Source organism: Aquarana catesbeiana, linkage group LG07 (assembly GCF_042186555.1).
Source record: "Aquarana catesbeiana isolate 2022-GZ linkage group LG07, ASM4218655v1, whole genome shotgun sequence".
NCBI classification, from domain to species: domain Eukaryota; kingdom Metazoa; phylum Chordata; class Amphibia; order Anura; family Ranidae; genus Aquarana; species Aquarana catesbeiana.
The window spans coordinates 10,471,113-10,494,043 of record NC_133330.1 but is presented as its reverse complement, the minus strand read 5'-3'; the positions used below and the strand labels follow the sequence as shown (position 1 = coordinate 10,494,043).

Here is a 22,931-nt window from a genome sequence, read left to right as displayed (position 1 = left end):
TGCAGGCGTGCAAGGAAGAACCCAGAGAGTGCAGGCGTGCAAGGAAGAACCCAGAGAGTGCAGGCGTGCAAGGAAGAACCCAGAGAGTGCAGGCGTGCAAGGAAGAACCCAGAGAGTGCAGGCGTGCAAGGAAGAACCCAGAGAGTGCAGGCGTGCAAGGAAGAACCCAGAGAGTGCAGGTGTGCAAGGAAGAACCCAGAGAGTGCAGGCTTGCAAGGAAGAACCCAGAGAGTGCATGCGTGCAAGGAAGAACCCAGAGAGTGCATGCGTGCAAGGAAGAACCCAGAGAGTGCAGGTGTGCAAGGAAGAACCCAGAGAGTGCAGGTGTGCAAGGAAGAACCCAGAGAGTGCAGGCGTGCACTGAAGTAACCAGAGAGTGCAGGCTGTAACGTAAAAGCCAGAGACCTGAGTCTGAGGTCGCTGACAGTAGTCAGGAGAGCTCCATGTGGGGGCCTGAGCAGTGGTGTGTCTGCTGCTGAAGAGAGCCAGGTGGCTCGGTATTTTCGTTTGCAATGCTGCATGTGTAAGCCAGGAGGCTGAATATCCTTTTATTTGTTGCTGGTGGTAAAAACCCCCTGCGAGGGAAACCACTTTTGCTGGAACTTTGTTTTTCTTTAATAAAAGTGGGCCAAAAAAGCCCTGAAAAGGAATTATCTGCTTGGACTGTTCTCGCTAGCGGGGGCTACACTTTAGCTAAACAACCCCCAAACCTTACAGCAGGTAAAGAAAATCTATTACTTCCCCACTGACAGAACAGAGCTCTGTCTTGTTACATAGGCAGGGCTCTGTCCTGTGTAAATTCATGATGATCGGCGGGTGCCCCCCCCCCCCCCCTGGTGTTCGACATCTGCTGCGTTTAGTCACAGCACGGCCGGGTCGCCAGCGGTGTGCACTCCCTGCCCGGAAGTGTCAGATCACGTTCTAGGTACATGATCTGGAGCAGCGGAGCCACCTTGCCGCCGTATATCTATGTCTAGGAGGGAGAGAGAGATGGGAAAGTAGGAGAGAGATGGAGGAAGGGGAGAGAGGGGGGGGTAAGAGAGAGAGAGGGGGAGGGAGAAGGAGAGGGGGGTGAGAGGGATTGTGGGAGAAGGGGATTTAGGTAGGGTGAGGGAGAGAGGGGAGTAGTGAGAGAGGAGGGAGAGAGAAGGAGAAGGGGGGGAAAGGGGTGTAGGAAGAGGGGAGTAGTGAGATAGGGGGAGAGGGGATGTAGACAGTGGGGGGTAGTGAGAGAGGGGAGAGAAGACGAGGGGGGAGAGGGGTGTAGGAAGAGGGGGGTAGGAAGTGGGGGGTAGAGGGGGAGGGGGTGTAGGCAGTGAGGGGTAGTGAGAGAGGGGGTGTAGGAAGTGGGGGGGTAGTGAGAGAGGGGGTAGATGGGGAGGGGGGTGTAGGAAGTAAGGGGATTGAGAAAGAGAGGGGGTAGTAAGAGAGGGGGAGGGGGGTATAGGAAGTGGGGGGGTTGTGAAAGAGCGGGAGGGGGTAGTGAGAGAGGGGGAGGGTGGGTAGTGAAAGAGGGGGAGGTGGGTAGTGAGAGAGGGGGTAGATGGGAAAGGGGGGTGTAGGAAGTGGGGGGTTGTGAAAGAGGGAGTAGGGAGAGAGGGGGGACAGGAGGTGTAGGAATTGGGGGGTAAAGAGGGGTAGGGGGGTGTAGGAAGTGTGGGGGTATTAAGAGAGGGGGAGTAGACAGTGGGGGGGTAGTGAGGGAGGGGGATGTAGAAAGTGGGGTAGTGAGAGAGGGGGGAGAGGGAGAGAGAAGACGAGGGGGGAGAGGGGTGTAGGAAGAGTGGGGTAGTGAGAGAGGGGGGTAGAGGGGGAGGTGTGTAGGCAGTGAGGGGTAGTGAGAGAGGGGGTGTAGAAAGTGGGGGGGTAGTGAGAGAGGGGGGTGTAGGAAGTAGGGGGGTTGAGAAAGAGGGGGAGGGGGTAGTAAGAGAGGGGAGGGTGGGTAGTGAAAGAGGGGGTAGATGGGGGAGGGGGGTGTAGGAAGAGGGGGGTTGTGAAAGAGGGGGAGGGGGTAGTGGGAGAGGGGGAGGGTGGGTGGTGAAAGAGGGGGAGGTGGGTAGTGAGAGAGGGGGTAGATGGGGGAGGGTGGTGTAGGAAGTGGGGGGGTTGTGAAAGAGGGGGAGGGGGTAGTGAGAGAGGGGGGAGAGGGGGTGTAGGAATTGGGGGGTAAAGAGGGGTAGGGGGTGTAGGAAGTGGGGGGTAGTGAGAGAGGGGGTGTAGGAAGTGGGGGGGGATAGTGAGAGAGGGGAGTGTAGAAAGTGGGGGGTAGTGATAGAGGAGGGAGAGGAGAGAGGGTGGGGGGTGTAGGAAGAGGGGGGTAATGAGAGAGGAGGGAGAGAGAAGACGAGGGGGGAGAGGGGTGTAGGAAGAGGGGGGTAGGAAGTGGGGGGGTAGTGAGAGAGGGGGTGGGGTGTAGGAAGAGGGGGGTAGTGAGAGAGGGGGGAGAGGGAGAGAGAAGACGAGGGGGGAGAGGGGCGTAGGAAGTGGGGGGTAGTGGGAGAGGGGGAGGTGGTGTAGGCAGTGGGGGTAGTGAGAGAGGGAGTAGATGGGGAAGGGGGTGTAGGAAGTGGGGGGTTGTGAAAGAGGGGGAGGGGGTAGTGAGAGAGGGGGAGGGGGTTTAGGAAGTGGGGGGTAGTGAAAGAGGGGGAGGGGGTGTAGGAAGTGGGGGGGGGTAGTGAGAGAGGGGGGAAGGAGAAGGGAGAGGGGGGGTTGATCAGTATATCTGCTATGTCCCACCATTATACTGTATAAAGTACAGTACACCCCCCACCCACATGCACAGGTCTCCTCTCAGAGTGGTCTCTCCCCTGTCTATGTAGAAGGCAGGCTGTCACACTCCGGGTTCTCAGCTGCTCGCCGGTCCCTGTCCCTCCCCTCCTCCCACCGTCACATCCAGTAACACTTACCCAGTCACTCATCCTCTCAGCTCTGGTCCTCACAAGGCTCAGTCTCTCAGCCAGGGCTGCTGATAGAAATCACGGGGCCCCGTACAGCCTACCTGATGGGGCCCCCTTTGGCCCCGCCCCTATACCGAGAGGCTAGGGTATATAAACAGGTTAATGTATACAGAGAGCACCCCCCACAAATTTAACACAACCAGAGGATGATCGAATGAAATGGAATCAGTATACACAGGTTTACTTCTTCTGAGAGATATTAAAGGAACACTCTAACCATCATGACCACTACAGTGATTTTAAAGTGGAGGGCCACCCTGAAAAAAAAAAATTACACCAAAAATCCTAAAAAAAAAATAAAAAAACATTTGAAAAAAAAAATTGAAACTTACCTAAACCCTTGTTTGCAAGGCAGTCTTCCTAATCTGCCTCTTCCTTTTCCGCAGCGTCTTCTGCTCCTCTGTGAGCCATCCCGTTGTCTTCTGGGAACTGTGTGTGTTCCCAGAACATCACAGGGCCATTCACAGAGCACCGTGCTGCTCGCGCGCGCACAGTAGGAAACTGACAGTGAAGCCGCAAGGCTCCACTGCCTGTTTCCCTTACCTAGGATGGCGGTGCCGGGACCCGAGAGCCGAAGGACGGGTCAGCCTCGGGCGGCCAACATCGCGGGCACCCAGGACAGGTAAGTACTTATTTAAAGTCAGCAGCTACAGTGTTTGTAGCTGCTGACTTTTAATTTTTTTTTTCTTTACGGTCGGAATCCCGCTTTAAGTGGTCAAGGTGGTAGGAGTCAGTATGTGGGATGGCATGAATATACTTTTAACAGGGAGGGCTACACAGAGATCAAAATTTGGCCGATCCCTGCTAAACTGAATTTTGATGTGTGTACCCAACTTTACCTAATTCCTTGCTTCAGCTGGCTTCTTTCAGGGCTGATTGGTTCCCCACAGCGCCTGTGTATGTTTTAGGCTGCTTTCACACTGGAGCGAACGGGCGTTGACAGTAAAATGCCGAAAGTTGTAGCGGCGCTTTACCGTTATTTTAGCGTCACTATTCGGTCGCTAACGGGGCACTTTTAACCCTGCTAGCGGCCGATGAAGGGGTTAAATGAGCCTGTGTAGCGCCACTGCCGAAGTGCTTAGCAGGCGATTTGGCAGCGGTGTCCATTCATTTCAATGGGCAGGAGCGGTGAAGGAGCGGTGAAGGAGCAGTGGAGGAGCGGTGTATACAGCACTCCTTCACTGCTCCAAAGATGCTGCTTGCAGGACTTTTTTAACCACTTGCTGCCCGCCCGCCGTCATATGATGGACGGTGCAGCTGGTGTTCTGGGCCGCCATCATATGATGGCGGGACGGTGCAGCTGGTGTTCTGGGCCGCTGTCATATGATGGCGGGACGGTGCAGCTGGTGTTCATATGACGGCGCAGCCTTCCAAGCAGCCCAGGGGGTGCGCGCGCGCCCGCTGCATCGCTCGGGTCCCGGTGATTGTGCCCGGTGGCCGTGATGGCCGCCGGGCACCCGCGATTGCCGGTAACCGAGCAGGACCGTGGATCTGTGTGTGTAAACACACAGATTCACGTCCTGTCAGATGGGAGGAGACCGATGGTGTGTTCCTTGTACAGAGGAACACCGATTGGTCTCCTCCCCTTGTGAATCCCCTCCCCCCACAGTTAGATTCACTCCCTAGCAACATATTTAACCCCTACAGCGCCCTCTCCTGGTTAACCCCTTCATTGCCAGTCACATTTATACAGTAATCAATGCATTTTTATAGCACGGATCGCTGTATAAATGTGAAATGTGAATGGTCCCAAAAATGTGTCAAAATTGTCCGATGTGTCCGCCGCAATATCGCAGTCATGATAAAAATCGCAGATCGCCGCCATTACTAGTAAAAAAAAATAATAATAAAAATGCCATAAATCTATCCCCTTATTTTGTAGACACTATAACTTTTGCGCAAACCAATAAATATTCGCTTATTGTGATATTTTTTACCAAAAATATGTAGAAGAATACGTATCGGCCTAAACTGAGGAAAAAATTTGTTTAAAAAAAAAAAAATTTTGGATACTTATTATAGCAAAAAGTAAAAAATATTGTGTTTTTTTCAAACTTGTCACTCTTGTTTTGTTTATAGCACAAGAAATAAAAACCGCAGGGGTGATCAAATACCACCAAAAGAAATCTCTATTAGTGGGCAAAAAATGATAAAAAGTTCATTTGGGTACAGTGTAGCATGACTGCGCAATTGTTATTCAAAGTGCGTCAGCGCTGAAAGCTGAAAATTGGCTTGGGCAGGAAGGGGGTGAAAAATGCCCGGTATGGAAGTGGTTAAATGTCCTGCCATGGCACCGCCTCAATGTGAAAGCACTCGGGCTCTCACACAGACTGCAGGGGAGGCATTTTTCAGGCGCTTTACAGGTGCTATTTTTAGCCCAAAAGCGCCTGCAAAATGCCCCAGTGTGAAAGGGGTCTTACTGACTTGTTCAGTTGCTCACACTCCAGCCCCCTTATCATACCATACAGGGTAAATGTTCCTGGATGGTATATGTGATGAGGCTGAGGCAGTGTTTCCCAACTACAGTACTCCAAGGCGCCCCAACAGGTCACGTTTTCAGGATTTCCCTCGGATGAAACGGCTGTGGTAATTACTAATGCCCTGTACACACGAGCGGACTTGCGAACGGGCTAAACTCCGTCGGCATTTCCGACGGAAAGATTTAGAACATGTTCTATATCTGAGTCCGTCAGAAATGCCAACAGAAAAAGTCCGATGGGGCATACACACGGTCGGAATGTCCGACCGAAAGCTCCCATCTGACTTTTTCTGTTGGAAAGTCCGGCCGTGTGTACGGGGCATTAGGCAGCAAAACTGATCAAATCACCTGTGCAAAATAATTTTAAAACCTGAAAACATGACCTGTTGGGGCGCCTTGAAGACTGGAATACAGAAACACAGGGCTGAGGTTTGGGTGGAGGAAGAGAACACTGCAGCTGGTTGTAGCATTGAAACAGGTAAGTGAAAGAGTTTATTCTCCCCCTTCCCTTCCCCCACACACTGCAAGATTGGACTTTATTTCATTTCTGGAGATGGGCTGCTCAGGACCCAGTGCGCATGCCCGGCAACCGCGATGTCTGCTGGGCACCCGCGATTGCCCGTGAACACAGCAGGACCATGGATCTGTGTGTGCAAACACACAGATCCACATCCTGTCAGGGGAGAGGAGACCGATGGTGTGTTCCCAGTACAGAGGAACAGCGATCAGTCTCCTCCCCTTGTGAGTCTCCTCCCCCTACAGTTAGAATCACTCCCTAGGAAACATAATTAACCCCTCGACCACCCCTTCCCTGCCAGTCACATTTACACAGTAATCAGGGTAATTTTTTATAGCACTGATCGCTGTATAAATGTCAATGGTCCCAAAAATGTGCCAAAAGAGTCCGATATGTCCGTCGCAATGTCACAGTCACGAAAAAAATAATCGCAGATCGCCGCCATTACTAGTAAAAAATAAATAAATTAATAAAAATGCCATAAATCTATCCCCTATTTTGTAGACGCCATAACTTTTGCGCAAATCAATATACGCTTATTGCGTTTTTGTTTTTTTTTACCAGAAATATGTAGAAGAATACATATCAGCCTAAACTGAGGAAAAAATGTGTTTTTTAAAAAAAATAAAAATTTGGATATTTATTATAGCAAAAAGTAAAAAATATTGTTTTTTTCAAAATGGTCGCTCTTCTCCTGTTTACAGCACAAAAAAAAAAAAAAACGCAGAGGCGATCAAATACCACCAAAAGAAAGCTCTATTTGTGGGGAAAAAAAACATTCATTTGGGTACAGTGTTGCATGACTGCGCAATTGTCATTTAAAGTGCAACAGCGCTGGAAACTAAAAATTGGTCTGGACAGGAAGGGGGTGAAAATGCCCGATATTGAAGCGGTTAAAAAGAATGATTTTGTGAAATACATCTGTAGTACCTGAAAAGTCCCATTATATTCCTAACATATTCAGGCATTTTACTTTCACCAGACCTGTCCTGCTGAGGTATAGGGCAAGTTTACAGCACACATTTGTACAGAGAGGCCGAACAATTGTGACTCACAGGAGAAGAATGCAATCTATCATCTGTTATCTTGTCTTGAGGAGAGCTCCGTGTGTTGTACTGCCTGCTCTGTCCTTCCCGAGGAGGGGGAGGGAGGATCGGGTGCTGACAGAAATACAAGTCCGCTCTTCTCTTATCCATAGACCTGAGGGGTGTCTTATCTGAGCAGTGGCGATGTCCAGGCTCTTGGGGTGACCCTCTCCTCCCTCGGTCAGCCCTATGCAGTCACAGGCTTTTTTTTTATTCTGAAATCTGTTCAGATTGCTCGGGCCCCCTCTGCTGGATGGACCCGGTACAATAGGGCCAATTGTACTGGCTTTTCAGTGGCCCTGCTCTCAGCTCTGGTCCTCCCAAGGCTTAGTCTCTCAGGTAATGTCCTCACAGGGCTCAGTCTCTCAGCTCTCGTCCTTGCATGGCTCAGTCTGTGCCAGGAAAGGTTCCACCTGTTGGTGGCGCTGTCAGACCCTTGGCTTGCAGTACTGGTGTCCACCAGTGGGTGTCTCCTGGCAGTCTGGAACGGTCAGGAAGGGTTTCACCTGCTGGTGGTACTGTCTGATCCTTGGGCCACAATACTGGCATCCACCAGAGGGTGTTTCCCAGCAGCATGGAGCCGACATTATCTCCTGTGATCAGGCGACACCTGAGACTGATTGCAGGAGATGTGTATTAATACCCAGCAAGCACTCGCACACTTGCCTTTGTATTGTCCTTGAGCCCTGACCTGTACCTGTGATCTCTGAACCGGACCCGACCCTGAACCTAGAACCTGAACCTGTACCTCTCCCTCCTGTAACCCTGTTACCTTGTGCCCTTGCCCTGCAGCCTGATCCCGTCCACCTTCTCCCTGTCCTGTTTGCTACTTGTCTCCATCTGCTGATCTCCCGATGATGACCCTGGCCTGGCTACGTTTATGATTCTGGTATTCCCCATCTATTGTATATTCCTGTTTGACTGTTGTTATTTGTGGGTCTCTGGTAGTTGGTTTGTTGTACACTGTGTTGCAGAGGTGGGGGACTCGAGTCACATGACTTGACTCGAGTCAGACTCAAGTCACCCGTTTGAGGACTTGCGACTTGCTTGACAAAATTAAATAAATGACTCGACTTGACTTTGACTTGTCACTAATGACTTGCGACTTGACTTTGACTTGGGCTATTTGACTTGGCACCACCAGTGCTGTGTCTTGGCCTAGGCAAAAGCTGCCCCCCCCCCCCCCCCCCCACAAAGGAACAAAAGAAAGCTCCCCCCGAGTCCCGGCTTCGGGGTAGATCAGTATTTTGACTTAATTTGTGACTTGACCAAAATAAATGACTTGACTGGTTTGACTTCTAGCAGGGACTCGACTTGACTTGCTTGCTTTTCGCCACAGTAACTTGGGACTTGCTTGTGACTTGAAGGTTAAGACTTGAGACTTGTTTGTGACTTGCACATGTGTGACTTACTCCCATCACTGCTGTGTTGTATTGGAGGTGTTTGTATCTATATTCACTTACTTTAATAAATGACTTTATTTCACTTTACATGCGTTTGGTTCCCTCTGCTGCTGCCCACGCAGTTCTGGTCACACCTGTTCTTGACACCGACATCTCAAGTCTCCCGCATTTCGGGGGTGGCTCCCGGACACCCGCAAGTGCTGCCTGATATCCCGGCTGCGGGGCTGATCCTGGATGGTCTCCTGGTTCACAGCCGGAGATGATTGGTGCAGCAGGAGGGACAGCCGTGATCACCGATCTCCCTGTATAGCTGACATCCGATTCTTCTCTCCCTCCCACGGCTGTCGGCTAAAAAGCTATACAAGGAGATCGGTGATCACAGCTGTCCCTCCTGCTGCACCGATCATCCCCAACTGTTCCCTGTATCCTCCTTCTCCAGCCCCCCTCCATGTCCTTCTCCACTGTTCTTCTACAGTTCCCCTCTTGGTTCTTCATCCCCCCTTCTCCTTGGGCTCCCTGTCCTCCTCCACCGCCCTCCCTCATCCCCCACAGCCAGCTTCCCTCCTCTCCCACCAGCTGTGGGAATCTGTAAGGATGGTGAGCGGAGGAAGGGAGCGGTACGTCCCCTGCCTTTTCTAAAATGGACAGAGTGAGCGAGATCGCTCCTGTGAAAACTGAGCGGAGTAACCTGTGTGTTACTCTGCTCAGTGTATGAATGGAGAGGAGCCGCCGTCTTCTGTCCATTCATCTTCAATGCTGAGAAAGGGACTGGGGAATCTGTGTCCTCAGCCTCTTTCTCTGTCTCCAAGGGGAGATGTCAGGGTTCTATTTAGACCCCTGATATCTTACCAAAGCCCCCCCCCCCAAACAGGGTTGATTTTAAAAAAATGCAAAAAAATTATAAAAACATTAAATTGTAAACAAAAATTATAAAAAGAATGATAAAATAAAAAACTACTGACACCACCCCCCTGCCTTACCAACACCGTCCACTGCCCCAACCCCCTCCCCCCAAAAAGCATTTAAAAAAATAAATAAATAAAATTAAGTTGTAAAAAAAAAATATGTAAAAATAAAAACTACTGACACAATCCACTGCCCTACTGACAGCATCACCGCCACATACTCCCCATCCCTTCCCCAGAAGCACTGTGAAAATATTTACCGTATTTATCAGCGTATAACACGCACCGGCGTATAACACGCACCCCAAGTTTAGGAGGGAATTTTAAGGAAAAAAAACTTTTAGGAGGGAAGTTTAAGGGAAAAAAAACTTACATTTAAATGCTCATCATTGCAGCATTATCAGTGCAGCCTTGTCAGTGCAGCCTTCCCCAGTGTCCATTGCAGCCTTGCCCCAGTGCAGCCTTGCAGCTCGCAGTTTGAAAATGGCGCCGCTCCCCTGCGATCCTGTGATCCCCTGCGATCCTGAGCTTCAAAATCGCCGGCCGCGATTTGAAAATGGCGCCGCCGGCGCCGAAATACACAGAGCCGGTCCTCGGCTCTTCTCGCGGGCTCTCGTTCCCTTTTGGTTCCACTTGTAGTCCCGCCCGGGATGGGCGTGACTGTGAGCGGAGCTATCCGAACCGGCTAGGTTCGGGCGGCGCTTGAGTGAAGCCGAAAGTGGCCGAGAAGAGCCTCTGTGTATTTCGGCGCCGGCGGCGCCATTTTCAAATCACGGTTGGCGATTTTGAAGCTCAGGATCGAAGGGAATCGGCGTATAACATGCACCGCTGATTTTAAGGGGAAAAAAGTGCGTGTTATACGCCAATAAATACGTTAATTTTCTTTTAACTGGTTGCGGAAAATCACGTTATATTGTGTGATCTCGCGGGGCTTGGATAGCCGGCAGCGCGCGTGTGCCCACCACGAGCTTCATGAGGCCGACCGGGGGTCCCGCGGACTCGATGTCCGCGGGGATACCTGCGATCGTCTCATGGAGAGGAAGAACGGGGAAATGCTAATGTAAACAAGCATTTCTCCGTTCTGCCTAGTGACAGGACACTGATCACAGTTCCCTGTGATCGGGAGCGATGATCAGTGTCGTGTCACACATAGCCCCTCCCCCCCCACAGTTAGAACACATCCCTAGGACACACTTAACCCCTACAGCGCCCCCTCCTGGTTAACCCCTTCACTGCCAGTCACATTTACACAGTAATCAATGCATTTTTAATCGCACTGATCGCTGTATAAATGTGAATGGTCCCAAAATAGCACCAAAAGTGTCCGATCTGCCCGCCATAATGTCGCAGTCATGAAAAAATGCCTGATCGCCGCCATTACTAGTAAAAAAAAAAAAATTAATAAAAATGCCATAAATCTATCCCCTATTTTGTAGATGCTATAACTTTTGTGCAAACCAATCAATAAACGCTTATTGCGATTTTTTTTTACCAAAAATATGTAGAAGAATACGTATCGGCCTAGACTGAGGGGGAAAAAAAGTTTTTTTATATATTTTTTGGGGATATTTATTATAGCAAAAAGTAAAAAATATTGTTTTTTTTTCAAAATTGTCGCTTACTTTTTGTTTATAGTGCAAAAAATAAAAACCGCAGAGGTGATCAAATACCACCAAAAGAAAGCTCTATTTGTGGGAAAAAAGGACTTCAATTTTGTTTGGGAGCCACGTCGCACGACCGCGCAATTGTCAGTTAAAGCGACGCAGTGCCGAATCGCAAAAAGTGCTCTGGTCTTTGGCCAGCCAAATCCTCCGGGGCTGAAGTGGTTAAAGAAAATAATAAACAACAAAATTGTAAAAAAGAATAGAGAAAATAATAAAAACAAAAAAAACACTGAGACACTGCTTTACTGACACTGTCCACTACCCCCACCCCCAATCATTGTGAAAAACAAGCGATAAAAAAATACATTGTAAAAAATAATTTAAAAAATGTAAAAATTGTAAAAAAAAAAATAAAAAAAAATAAAGAACTACTGACACCATCCTGCACATACTACTCACTGCTGTACACTCCACACTCCTCACATGCACAATAAACCCACCTACATACACTCCGCACTGTACATTCCCTATTTAATATTACTACATTCTGCACTATGTATGTCATCTCAGACTCTATAAAACCACACCCCTTTTAAGCCACGCCCACCTCCCTGAAATTAGTTTTTGCAGGTTGGGATGTCTGATGACAGAATACCAAGGCCACCGCTGACCAGAAGTGGCTGCACAGAAGAACCATTGCGGTTTTGTTGCCTTTGCCTCACTGGTAACGGAGGATAATGATTATTTCCGTCTGGTATTGAAGGAGTGGGCCAGGGATCAACTTTTAGAGTGTATCCTTCTGGCTCGTTCTCTGGTTGATCAGGGTGTTATGCTTTTTGAAAACGTTCAGCCTCTGATTCAGCTGTGTGTAGAGCTAGCCTCCTCCAGTACTCCAGAGGGCAAGGATGATTTTTCTTCCCCCTTCAGTGTTCAGTGACTTTACATACTTCTTTGAACATTACTCAGCTTGTTCCCCACAAGTGCTAATGGAGTGTGTTAACTCTGTACAGTCCATCATCAGACAGGCAGCATGTAAACCGCAGTTTGTTCAACCATTACTCCAAGCATGGTCTGATTTATTGCACTCAGCCTCAGTCAGCCCACAACAAACCATCTACTCGCTGCACCTATCCTGCCTTTAATCCACCTGCCTCTTCTCTGCTGCCTGCAACAACCCCAAAAGAACTTCCTCTAGCCACTGTCCCCTCTTCCTTGCCGTATTCCAGCCCTTCTCTCCAGTCCGCTTCACCCCTTACCTACAGTCCTGCAGTCACCTACAGAACTTCAGTGGCTAAGCCAAAGAAAAAATTGCAGTTTTTTCCAACCCATACGATCCTGCCATTAACCCAACCTGCCCCCACACCAGCCAATCTGCTCCAGCTGGCTTCCGCACCGGCCGACCTGCTCCAGGCTACCTCCATGATCACCAGTGGAGTCAAGTTAGTCTCTGATGGTACTGAGCCTAAAGACCCACCTAACCCTGCCAACTTCCTGCCTGCTGTCCAGCCTGAAGTTTCATTGTCCGTGTTCCAGCCTGAAGTTCCGGTGCCCGTGTTACAGCCTGAAGGTCCGGTACCCATGTTCCAGCCTGAAGTTCCGGTGCCCATGTTCCAGCCTGAATTTCCAGTGCCTGTTTCCCAGCCTGAAGTTTCGGTGTCCATAATCCAGCCTGTGGAGCCGGTGCCCATTACCCAGCCTGTGGAGTCGGTGCCCACTACCCAGCCTGCTGAACCGGTGTCCGCCACCCAGCCTGTTTATCCAGTTCCCGTCATCCGGCTTGCTGAGCCGATGCCTGTTGACCAGCTTGCTGAGCCGGTGCCCGTTACCCAGCCTATTGGGCCAGTGCCTGTTACCCAGCCTGCTGATATGGTGCTCGCTGCCTGGCCTGATGTTTTAAAGCCTGCCTTCTAGCCAGATGACCCAGAGCCTGCTACCCAGCCAGATGACCCAGAGCCTGTTGCCCAGTCAGATGACCCAGAACCTGCTGCCCAGTCAGATGACCCAGAACCTTCTGCCCAGCGAGATGACCCGGAGCCTGCTGCCCAGTCAGATGACCCAGAGCCTGCTGCCCAGTCAGATGACCCGGAGCCTGCTACCCAGCCACATGACCCAGAACCTTCTGCCCAGCGAGATGACCCGGAGCCTGCTGCCCAGTCAGATGACCCAGAGCCTGCTGCCCAGCCAGATGACCCGGAGTCTGCTACCCAGCCAGATGGCCCGGAACCTGCTGCACTACCAGATGTCCCGGAGCCTGCTACCCAGCCAGATGACCCGGAGCCTGCTGCCCAGCCAGATGACCCGGAGCCTGCTGCCCAGCCAGATGACCCAGAGCCTGCTGCCCAGCCAGATGACCCAGAACCTGCTGCCCAGCCAGATGACCCGGGCCTGCTACCCAGCCAGATGACCCAGAACCTGCTGCCCTGCCAGATGACCCAGAGCCTGCTACCCAGCCAGATGACCCAGAACCTGCTGCCCAGCAAGTAGACCCAGAGCCTGCTACCCAGCCAGCTAACCCAGAACCTGCTACCCAGCCAGATGACCCAGAACCTGCTGCCCAGCCAGATGACCTGGAGCCTGCTACCCAGGCAGATGACCCGGAGCCTGCTGCCCAGCCAGATGACCTGGAGCCTGCTACCCAGCCAGATGACCCAGAGTCTGCTACCCAGCCAGATGACCCAGAGCCTGCTGTACAGCCAGATGACCCAGAGTCTGCTGCCCAGCCAGATGACCCAGAGCCTGCTGCCCAGCCAGATGACCCAGAGCCTGCTGCCCAGCCAGATGACCCAGAGCCTGCTGCCCAGCCAGATGACCTGGAGCCTGCTGCCCAGCCAGATGACCCAGAACCTGCCACCCTGCCAGATGACCCAGAGCCTGCCACCCAGCCAGATGACCCAGAGCCTGCTACCCAGCCAGATGACCCAGAGCCTGCTACCCAGCCAGATGACCTGGAGCCTGCTACCCAGCTAGATGACCCAGAGCCTGCTACCCAGCCACATGACCCAGAACCTGCTGCCCAACCAGATGACCCGGAGCCTGCTGCCTAGCCAGATGACCCAGAACCTGCTGCAAAGCCAGATGATCTGGAGCCTGCTGCCCAGCCAGATGACCCAGAACCTGCTGCCCTGCCAGATGACCCAGAACCTGCCGCCCTGCCAGATGACCCAGAGCCTGCCGCCCAGCCAGATGACCTGGAGCCTGCTACCCAGCCAGATGACCCAGAACTTGCTGCCCAGCCAGATGAAATGGAGCCTGCTGCCCAGCCAGATGACCCAGAACCTGCTACCCAGCCAGATGACCTAGAGCCTGCTGCCCAGCCAGATGACCCAGAACCTGCTGCCCAGCCAGATGACCTGGAGCCTGCTACCCAGCTAGATGACCCGGAGCCTGCTACCCAGCCACATGACCCAGAACCTGCTACCCAGCCATATGACCCAGAGCCTGCTGCCCAGTCAGATGACCCAGAACCTGCTGCCCAGTCAGATGACCCAGAACCTTCTGCCCAGCCAGATGACCCGGAGCCTGCTGCCCAGCCAAATGACCCGGAGCCTGCTGCCTAGCCAGATGATCCGGAGCCTGCTGCCGAGCCAGATGACCCTGAGCCTGCTGCCTAGCCAGATTACCCAGAGCCTCCTGCCCAGCCAGATAACCCAGAGCCTCCTGCCCAGCCAGATAACCCAGAACCTGCTGCCCTGCCAGATGACCTGGAGCCTGCTACCCAGCCAGATGACCCAGAACCTGCTGCCCTGCCAGATGACCCAGAGCCTGCTGCCCTGCCAGATGACCCGGAGCCTGCTACCCAGCCAGCTAACCCAGAACCTGCTACCCAGCCAGATGACCCAGAACCTGCTGCCCAGCCAGATGACCTGGAGCCTGCTACCCAGGCAGATGACCTGGAGCCTGCTGCCCAGCTAGATGACTCTGAGCTTGCTACCCAGTCAGATGACCCAGAGCCCATCCTAATGTGCCCCTGTCCGCTGCCCAGCCTGACGTGCCCCTGTCCGCTGCCCAGCCTGATGTGCCTCTGTCCGCTGCCCAGCCTGATGTGCCTCTGTCCGCTGCCCAGCCTGATGTGCCTCTGTCCGCTGCCCAGCCTGATGTGCCTCTGTCCGCTGCCCAGCCTGATGTGCCTCTGTCTGCTGCCCAGCCTGATGTTCCCATTGCCCAGCTTGATGTGCCTGCTGCCCAGCTTGATGTGCCTGTTCCCCCCTGCGCAGCTTGATATGTCTATGCCTGCTGCCCAGCTTGATGTGCCTGTGCCTGCTGCCCAGTGGGTGTTTCCCGGCAGTGTGGAGCCAACATTATCTCCTGCGATCAGGCGTCACCTGAGACTGAATGCAGGAGATGTGTATTAACTCCTTCAGATCCGCGCTATAGCCAAATGACGGCTACAGCGCGGCTCTGCTTTGCCGGGAGTACGTCAATAGACGTCCTCCCCTTTGCAAGCTCCCCGCATGCTCTGTGATCACTGAGTCAATGAGACTCGGGTGATCACAGATCCCAGCCCCTTACCACGTGATCAGCTGTCAGCCAATGACAGCTGATTACGTGATGTAAACAGAAGATCGGTAATTGTAATCGAAAAAAAAGCTGATCACCAGCTTCAGTGCAAGGGATATGGGTCCCGAAGAGGAAGAGGCGAAGCCGCCTCATTTGTGCTCACCAATACCGCCTTCCAGTGCCACCTGCCCACACAGTGCCACAAATGGGTGCATAAGTGCCAGCAATCAGTGCCACCTATCAATGCCCACGAGTGCTACCTATCAATGCCCACCAGTGGTGCCAATAGGTGCATTATTATTATTATTATACAGGATTTATATAGCGCCGACAGTTTACGCAGCGCTTTACAACATTAGGGCAGACAGTACAAGTACAATACAATTCAATACAGGAGGAATCAGAGGGCCCTGCTCGTTAGAGCTTACAATCTAGGAGGGAGGGTCAAGTTATACAAAAGGGTAATAGCTGTGGGGGATGAGCTAATGGAGAAAATAGTGCAGTGGTTAGATGGAGGCAGGATAGGCTTCTCTGAAGAGGAAAGTTTTTAGGGATCGCCTAAAAGTGGATAAATTTGGAGACAGTCTGACAAATTGGGGTAGGGAATTCCAGAGGATGGGCGAGGCTCGGGAGAAGTCCTGGAGGTGGATATGGGAGGAGGTGATGAGGGAGCTAGACAGCAGGAGATCTTACCAGTGCCGATCAGTGCCCATCACTGCCACCCATCAGTGCCCACCAATACCACCTCATCATTGTCTACCAGTGCGGCCTATTAGTGCCCACCAGTGCTGCCTATTAGTGCCCATCAGTGCCGCCTTATCAGTGCCCATCAATGCAGCCTATCCGTGCCCATCAATGCAGCCTATCCGTGCCCATCAGTGCAGCCTCATCAGCGTACATCAATGAAGGAGAAAAATTACCTGTTTGCAAAATGTATTAACAAAATATAAAACGATTTTGTTTTTCTGAATGGTCCCAAAAATGTGTCAAAAGTGTCCGATATGTCCGTCGCAATGTCACAGTCACGAAAAAAATTGCAGATCGCCACCATTACTAGTAAAAAATAAAGAAATAAAAATGCCATAAATCTATCCCCTATTTTGTAGACGCTATAACTTTTGCGCAAACTAATCAATATACTCTTATTGCGATTTTTTTTTACCAAAAATATGTAGAAGAATACATATCGGCCTAAACTGAGGAAAAAAAATGTTTTTGTTTTGTTTTTTAAATTGGGATATTTATTATAGCAAAAAGTAAAAAATATTGTGTTTTTTTCAAAATTGTCGCTCTTCTTTTATTTATAGCACAACAAATAAAAAAACGCAGAGGCGATCAAATACCACCAAAAGAAAGCTCTATTTGTGGGGAAAAAAAAACATTCATTTGGGTACAGTGTTGCATGACCGCGCAATTGTCATTCAAAGTGCGACAGTGCTGGAAACTAAAAATTGGTCTGGGCAGGAAGGGGGTGAAAATGCCCGGTATTGAAGCGGTTAAAAAGAATGATTTTGTGAAATACATCTGTAGTACCTGAAAAGTCCCATTATATTCCTAACATATTCAGGCATTTCACTTTCACCAGACCTGTCCTGCTGAGGTATAGGGAAAGTTTACAGCACACATTTGTACAGAGAGGCAGAAGAATTGTGACTCACAGGAGAAGAATGCAATCTATCATCTGTTATCTTGTCTTTGTGTGTTGTACTGCCTGCTCTGTCCTTCCCGAGGAGGGGGAGGGAGGATCGGGTGCTGACAGAAATACAAGTCCGCTCTTCTCTTATCCATAGACCTGAGGGGTGTCTTATCTGAGCAGTGGCTGGTCCTCTCAAGGCTTAGTCTCTAAGCTCTTGTCCTTGCATGGCTCAGTCTGTGCCAGGAAAGGTTCCACCTGTTGGTGGCGCTGTCAGACCTTTGGCTTGCAGTACTGGTGACAACCAGCGGGTGTCTCCTTGCAGTCTGGGAATGAAAAGGTTTCATGGCCTCGCATAACAAGGTAGAACATGTTAAAAAGGATAGAATGTACCATCACCCGAGTTTAGTTGGAATAGAAATTTGGGAGTAGGGACCCCAACTCCAGACTCACCAGGAAAAAGTGCAAGCGGACTATCTCGGTACATAAGGAGGAAGATATACAGCAAAATACAAGAAGTATAACTAAAACAAAATTTATTTACACCACAATCAAAATTGATACAAAATATACTAAAATATGCATAGATGACATGGAATTTTTCGACTAGTTTCGCGGGGTAACCGCTTCATCAGGAACTATGTCTGTGAATAAAATACAATACAATAAAATATACAAATTTTCAAAAGATAGAAAATATTGCCACAATATGAAAGGGGAGGGTAAATAAGGGTTGTGAACGAATATATGGGGCTGCTTACCCATGTTGAGGTGCATGCAACGCTCAGGTCAGCCCGGCAGAGTCTCCCACGGCGACTGGGGAGGACACATAAAAGGCCGCCAGGAAACTAACGTCTAAATAAGGTGATAAGGAAAAGATATAAAAATATATATATAAAATCAAGCCCATGGTTCAAGCAATAAAAATGAGTGTGTGAAACACCAGTCAAAATAAGGTGAGAGAAGAACCAACATCAAGCAATAGAGGGAATAAAGCGAGACCAAATACCAAAAAGAAAGCCAGAAAAAGGGGTCGTGAAGTGGAGGGGAGGGAAAGGTGTAAAGAGTGATAGTGATATTGGTCTACAAAATTTGAGGACCACTATGTGGTGGTAAAAGTAATAGAAATGGATATTAGAACTCGACAAACGAGACCATCCAGAGAAAACAGAGTGCAACTGAGAGATGCAAAAAAAAAGGATCTGAAAAGATCTATTGAAAATACCTGTGCCAAATAGATGAAAAGCCATGAAATAAGAGAAGGAAAATAATGATGTGATGGTGACAAAGAAGTGGATGTTAAGACCAAGAAAGAGACCAGCTAATAAGAACTGAAGTGCTTTATTTTGAGTACGGATGGGACAGCACTGTTACTACATTTAATATATTTTATCCTATAGATATTGGATCTGGGTTGTAAACATCTGGCACCCAAACAGGCACATAGCCTGTACTACAAGTACTCTACTCACTGGATTCCCCCTGATCCATACTTGTTCGCTGTTCAATTAGCAGGACTCTATACCCGGGTTCCCCTTCTTATCCATAGTATCTGGTACAGGTATGTATTGGCCCTAGTCTTTATTGTCACCACTTATGCCGCGTACACACGAGTGGACTTTCCGGCAGACTTGGTCCGACGTTCTTTCCAGCGGACTACCGCCGGACTTTCTGAACGGACGGACTTGCCTACACACGACCGGACTTTCCGGCAGGCTAGGTCCACCCGTCTTTCCGACGGACTTTCGCCGGAGTTACGGTGAACTTTCAGAATGAACGGACTTGCCCACACACGGACAAGTCCGTTCATTTTGAACGTGACTCGGGTACGACGGAACTAGAAAAGGAAGTGAATTTCGCTGCTTTTATCGGCGTGATTGACACCTTGCGAGGCCCGTCGTGGGGCATCCCAGGCCCTTAGGTCTGGCATGGATTTTAAGGGAAACTGCCTACAGCGTGGGGTCCCCCCAAAATCCATACCAGACCCCGATCCGAGGCCGCATGCCCTCAACATGGTGGGGTGGGTGCTTTGGGGGAGGGAGGGTGCCCTGCAGGGCCCGCCCACCACAAAGCACCTTGTCCCCATGTTGATAAGGACAAGGGCCTCTTCCCGACAACCCTGGCCGTTGGTTGTCGGGGTCTGTGGGCGGGGGGGTTTATCAGAATCTGGGTAATGGTGACCACGCCCCTAAACGTCACAGTCCCAGCATGCCCAGGGACTGTGATGGCATAAGGGGGCGGGGTCTCCACCTATATAAGTCACATCGAAGTTTGGATGTCTGTATCCTAGCCTGTGGAGCCGGTGCCCATTAATCAGCCTGTGGAGTCGGTGCCCGCTACCCAGCCTACTGAACCAGTGTCCATCACCCAGCCTGCTGAACCGGTGTCCGTTGCCCAGCTTGCTGAGCTGGTGCCCGTTACACAGCCTACTGGGCCGGTGCTCATTACCCAGCCTGTTGGTCCGGTGCCCGTTACCCAGCCTGCTGGTACGGTGCTCACTGCCCGGCCTGATGTTTCAAAGCCTGCCACCCAGCCAGATGACCCGGAGCCTGCTACCCAGCCAGATGACCCAGAACCTGCTGCCCTGCCAGATGATCCAGAGCCTGCTACCCAGCCAGATGACCCAGAGCCTGCTGCCCAGCCAGATGACCCAGAGCCTGCTGCCCAGCCAGATGACCCAGAGCCTGCTGCCCAGCCAGATGACCCAGAGCCTGCTACCCAGCCAGATGACCCAGAGCCTGCTAACCAGCCAGATGACCCAGAACTTGCTGCCCAGCCAGATGACCTGGAGCCTGCTGCCCAGGCAGATGACCCAGAGCCTGCTACCCAGCCAGATGACCCAGAGCCTGCTACCCAGCCAGATGACCCAGAGCCTGCTAACCAGCCAGATGACCCAGAACCTGCTGCCCAGCCCGATGACCCGAAGCCTGCTACCCAGGCAGATGACCCAGAGCCTGTTACCCAGGCAGATGACCCGGAGCCTGCTGTCCAGCCAGATGACCCATAACTTGCTGCCCAGCCAGATGACCTGGAGCCTGCTGCCCAGCCAGATGACCTGGAGCCTGCTGCCCAGCCAGATGACCCAGAGCCTGCTACCCAGCCAGATGACTCAGAGCCTGCTGCCCAGCCAGATGACCCGGAGCCTGCTACCCAGCCAGATGACCCAGAACCTGCTGCCCAGCCAGATGACCTGTAGCCTGCTACCCAGCCAGATGACCAAGAAGCCGCTGTCCAGCCAAATGACCCGGAGCCTGATGTGCCTCTGTCTGCTGCACAGCCTGATGTGCCTCTGTCTGCTGCACAGCCTGTACCCATTGCCCAGCTTGATGTGCCTGCTGCCCAGCTTGATGTGGCTGCGCCTGCTACCCAGCTTGATGTGCCTGTGCCTACTGCCCAGCTCAATGTGCCTGCTGCCCAGCTTGATGTTCCACTGCCCTCTGCCCGGCTTAATGCTGTGGACATTTTACATGCCCAGCTTGGTGTGCCTCTGCCCGCTGCCTGATGCTTTGGACTTTTTTCATGCCCCGGTTTGATATGCCTCTGCCCACTGCCCGGCTTGATGCCATGGAATTTTCTCAGCAGCAGCTAGTTGGAGCGTCCGGAGGTCACTCTTTCGAGGGGGGTACTGTCAGGAAAGGTTCATCCTGCTGGTTGCGCTGTCAGACTTTTCTCTCTTGCAGTATTGGTGTCCATCAGCGGGTGTCTCCTGGCAGTCTGGAACTGTCAGGAAAGGTTTCACCTGCTGGTGGCCTGTCTCATCCTTGGGCCACAGTACTGGCATCTACCAAAGGGTGTTTCCCGGCAGTGTGGAGCAAACATTATATCCTGCGATCAGGCGTCACCTGAGACTGATTGCAGGAGATGTGTATTAACTTCTTCAGATCGGCTACAGCGCGGATCTGCTTTGCCGGGAGTACGTCAATAGACATCCCCCCCTTTGCAAGCTCCCCGCATGTCCTGTGATCACCGAGTCAATGAGACTCGGGTGATCACAGATCCCGGCCCCTTACCACGTGATCAGCTGTCAGCCAATGACAGCTGATCACGTGATGTAAACAGAAGATCGGTAATTGTGTCAGCGTGAGGAGGAAAAAAAAGCTGATCACTGGCTTCAGTGCAAGGGACATGGGTCCCGAAGAGGAAGAGGCGAAGCCGCCTCATCTGTGCTCACCAATACCACCTTCCAGTGCAGCCTGCCAGTGCCCACACTGTGCCATGAATGGGTGCATACGTGTCAGCAATCAGTGCCACCTATCAATGCCCACAAGTGCTACCTATCAATGCCCACCAGTGATGCCAATAGGTGCATTATCAGTGTCACCTACCAGTGCCGACCAGTGCCCATCACTGCCACCCATCAGTGCCCATCAGTGCCAGCTATCAGTGCCACCTATTAGTGTCCTTCAGTGCCACCTATCAATGCCCTTCAGTGCCACCCATCAGTGCTCACCAATGCCACCTCATCAGTGTCCACCAGTGCCGCCTATTAGTGCCCACCAGTGCCGCCTATTAGTGCCCATCAGTGCCGCCTTATCAGTGCCCATCAATGCAGCCTATCAGTGCCCATCAATGCAGCCTCATCAGCTTACATCAGTGAAGGATATACTAAGCCTTGTGAGAACCAGAGCTGTGAGACTAAGCCTTATGAGAATCAGAGCAGAGAGACTGAGCCTTGTGAGAACCAAAGCCGAGAGGCCAAGCCTTGTGAGGACCAGAGCTTAAAGGCTGAGCCTTGTGAGGACCAGAGCTGAGAGACTAAGCCTTGTGAGGACCAGAGCTGAGAGACAGAGCTGTGTGAGGATCAGAGCTGAGAGATTAAGCCTTGTGAGGACCAGAGCCAAGAGACTAAGCTTGTGAGGACCAGAGCTGAGAGACAGAGCCTTGTGAGGACCAGAGCTGAGAAGCTGAGCCCTGTGAGAACCAGAGCTGTGAGGCTGAGCCTTGTGAGGACTAGTGCTAGGAGACTGAGCCTTGCGGGGACCAGAGCTAGGAGACTGAGCTTTGTGAGGACCAGAGCTGAAAGACTAAGCCTTGTGAGGACCAGAGCTGTGAGACTCAGCCTTGTGAGGAGCAGAGCTGAGAGACTCAGCCTGGTGAGGAGCAGAGCTGAGAGACTCAGCCTTGTGAGGAGCAGAGCTAAGAGACTCAGCCTTGTGAGGACCAGAGCTGAGAGGCTAAACCTTGTGAGGACCAGAGCTGAGAGCTGGAGCCTTGTTAGGACAAGGGCTGATAGACAGAGCCTTGTGAGGACCAGAGCTGAGAGGCTGAGCCCTGTGAGAACCAGAGCTGTGAGGCTGAGCCTTGTGAGGACTAGTGCTGGGATACTGAGCCTTGGGAGGACCAGAGCTAGGAGACTGAGCCTTGTGAGGACCAGAGCTGAAAGACTAAGCCTTGTGAGGACCAGAGCTGTGAGGCTGAACCTTGTGAGAACCAGAGTTGTGAGGCTGAGCCTTGTGAGGACCAGAGCCGAGATACTCAGCCCTGGTAGGACCAGAGCCGAGAGACTCAGCCTTGGGAGGACCAGAGCTGAGAGGCTAAACCTTGTGAGGACCAGAGCTGAGAGACTAAGCCTTGTGAGGACCAGAGCTGAGAGCCAGAGCCTTGTGAGGACAAGAGCTGAGAGAGAGAGAACCTTGTGAGGACAAGAGCTGAGAGAGAGAGCCTTGTGAGAACCAGAGCTGTGAGGCTGAGCCTTGTGAGGACCAGTTCTGGGAGACTGAGCCTTGTGGGGACCAGAGCTGAAAGACTAAGCCTTGTGAGGACCAAAGCTGTGAGGCTGAACCTTGTGAGAACCAGAGTTGTGAGGCTGAGCCTTGTGAGGACCAGAGCTGAGAGACTCAGCCTTGTGAGG

At 51.7% G+C, this 22,931-nt stretch overlaps 1 protein-coding gene across 1 annotated transcript in view; it reads left to right on the top strand.

Annotated features, from left to right (window-relative positions):
* LOC141102661 (uncharacterized) overlaps positions 1–22,931 on the top strand; it is a 42,862-nt gene that overhangs the window by 9,345 nt on the left and 10,586 nt on the right. The gene's annotated exons all lie outside the window — the stretch shown is intronic.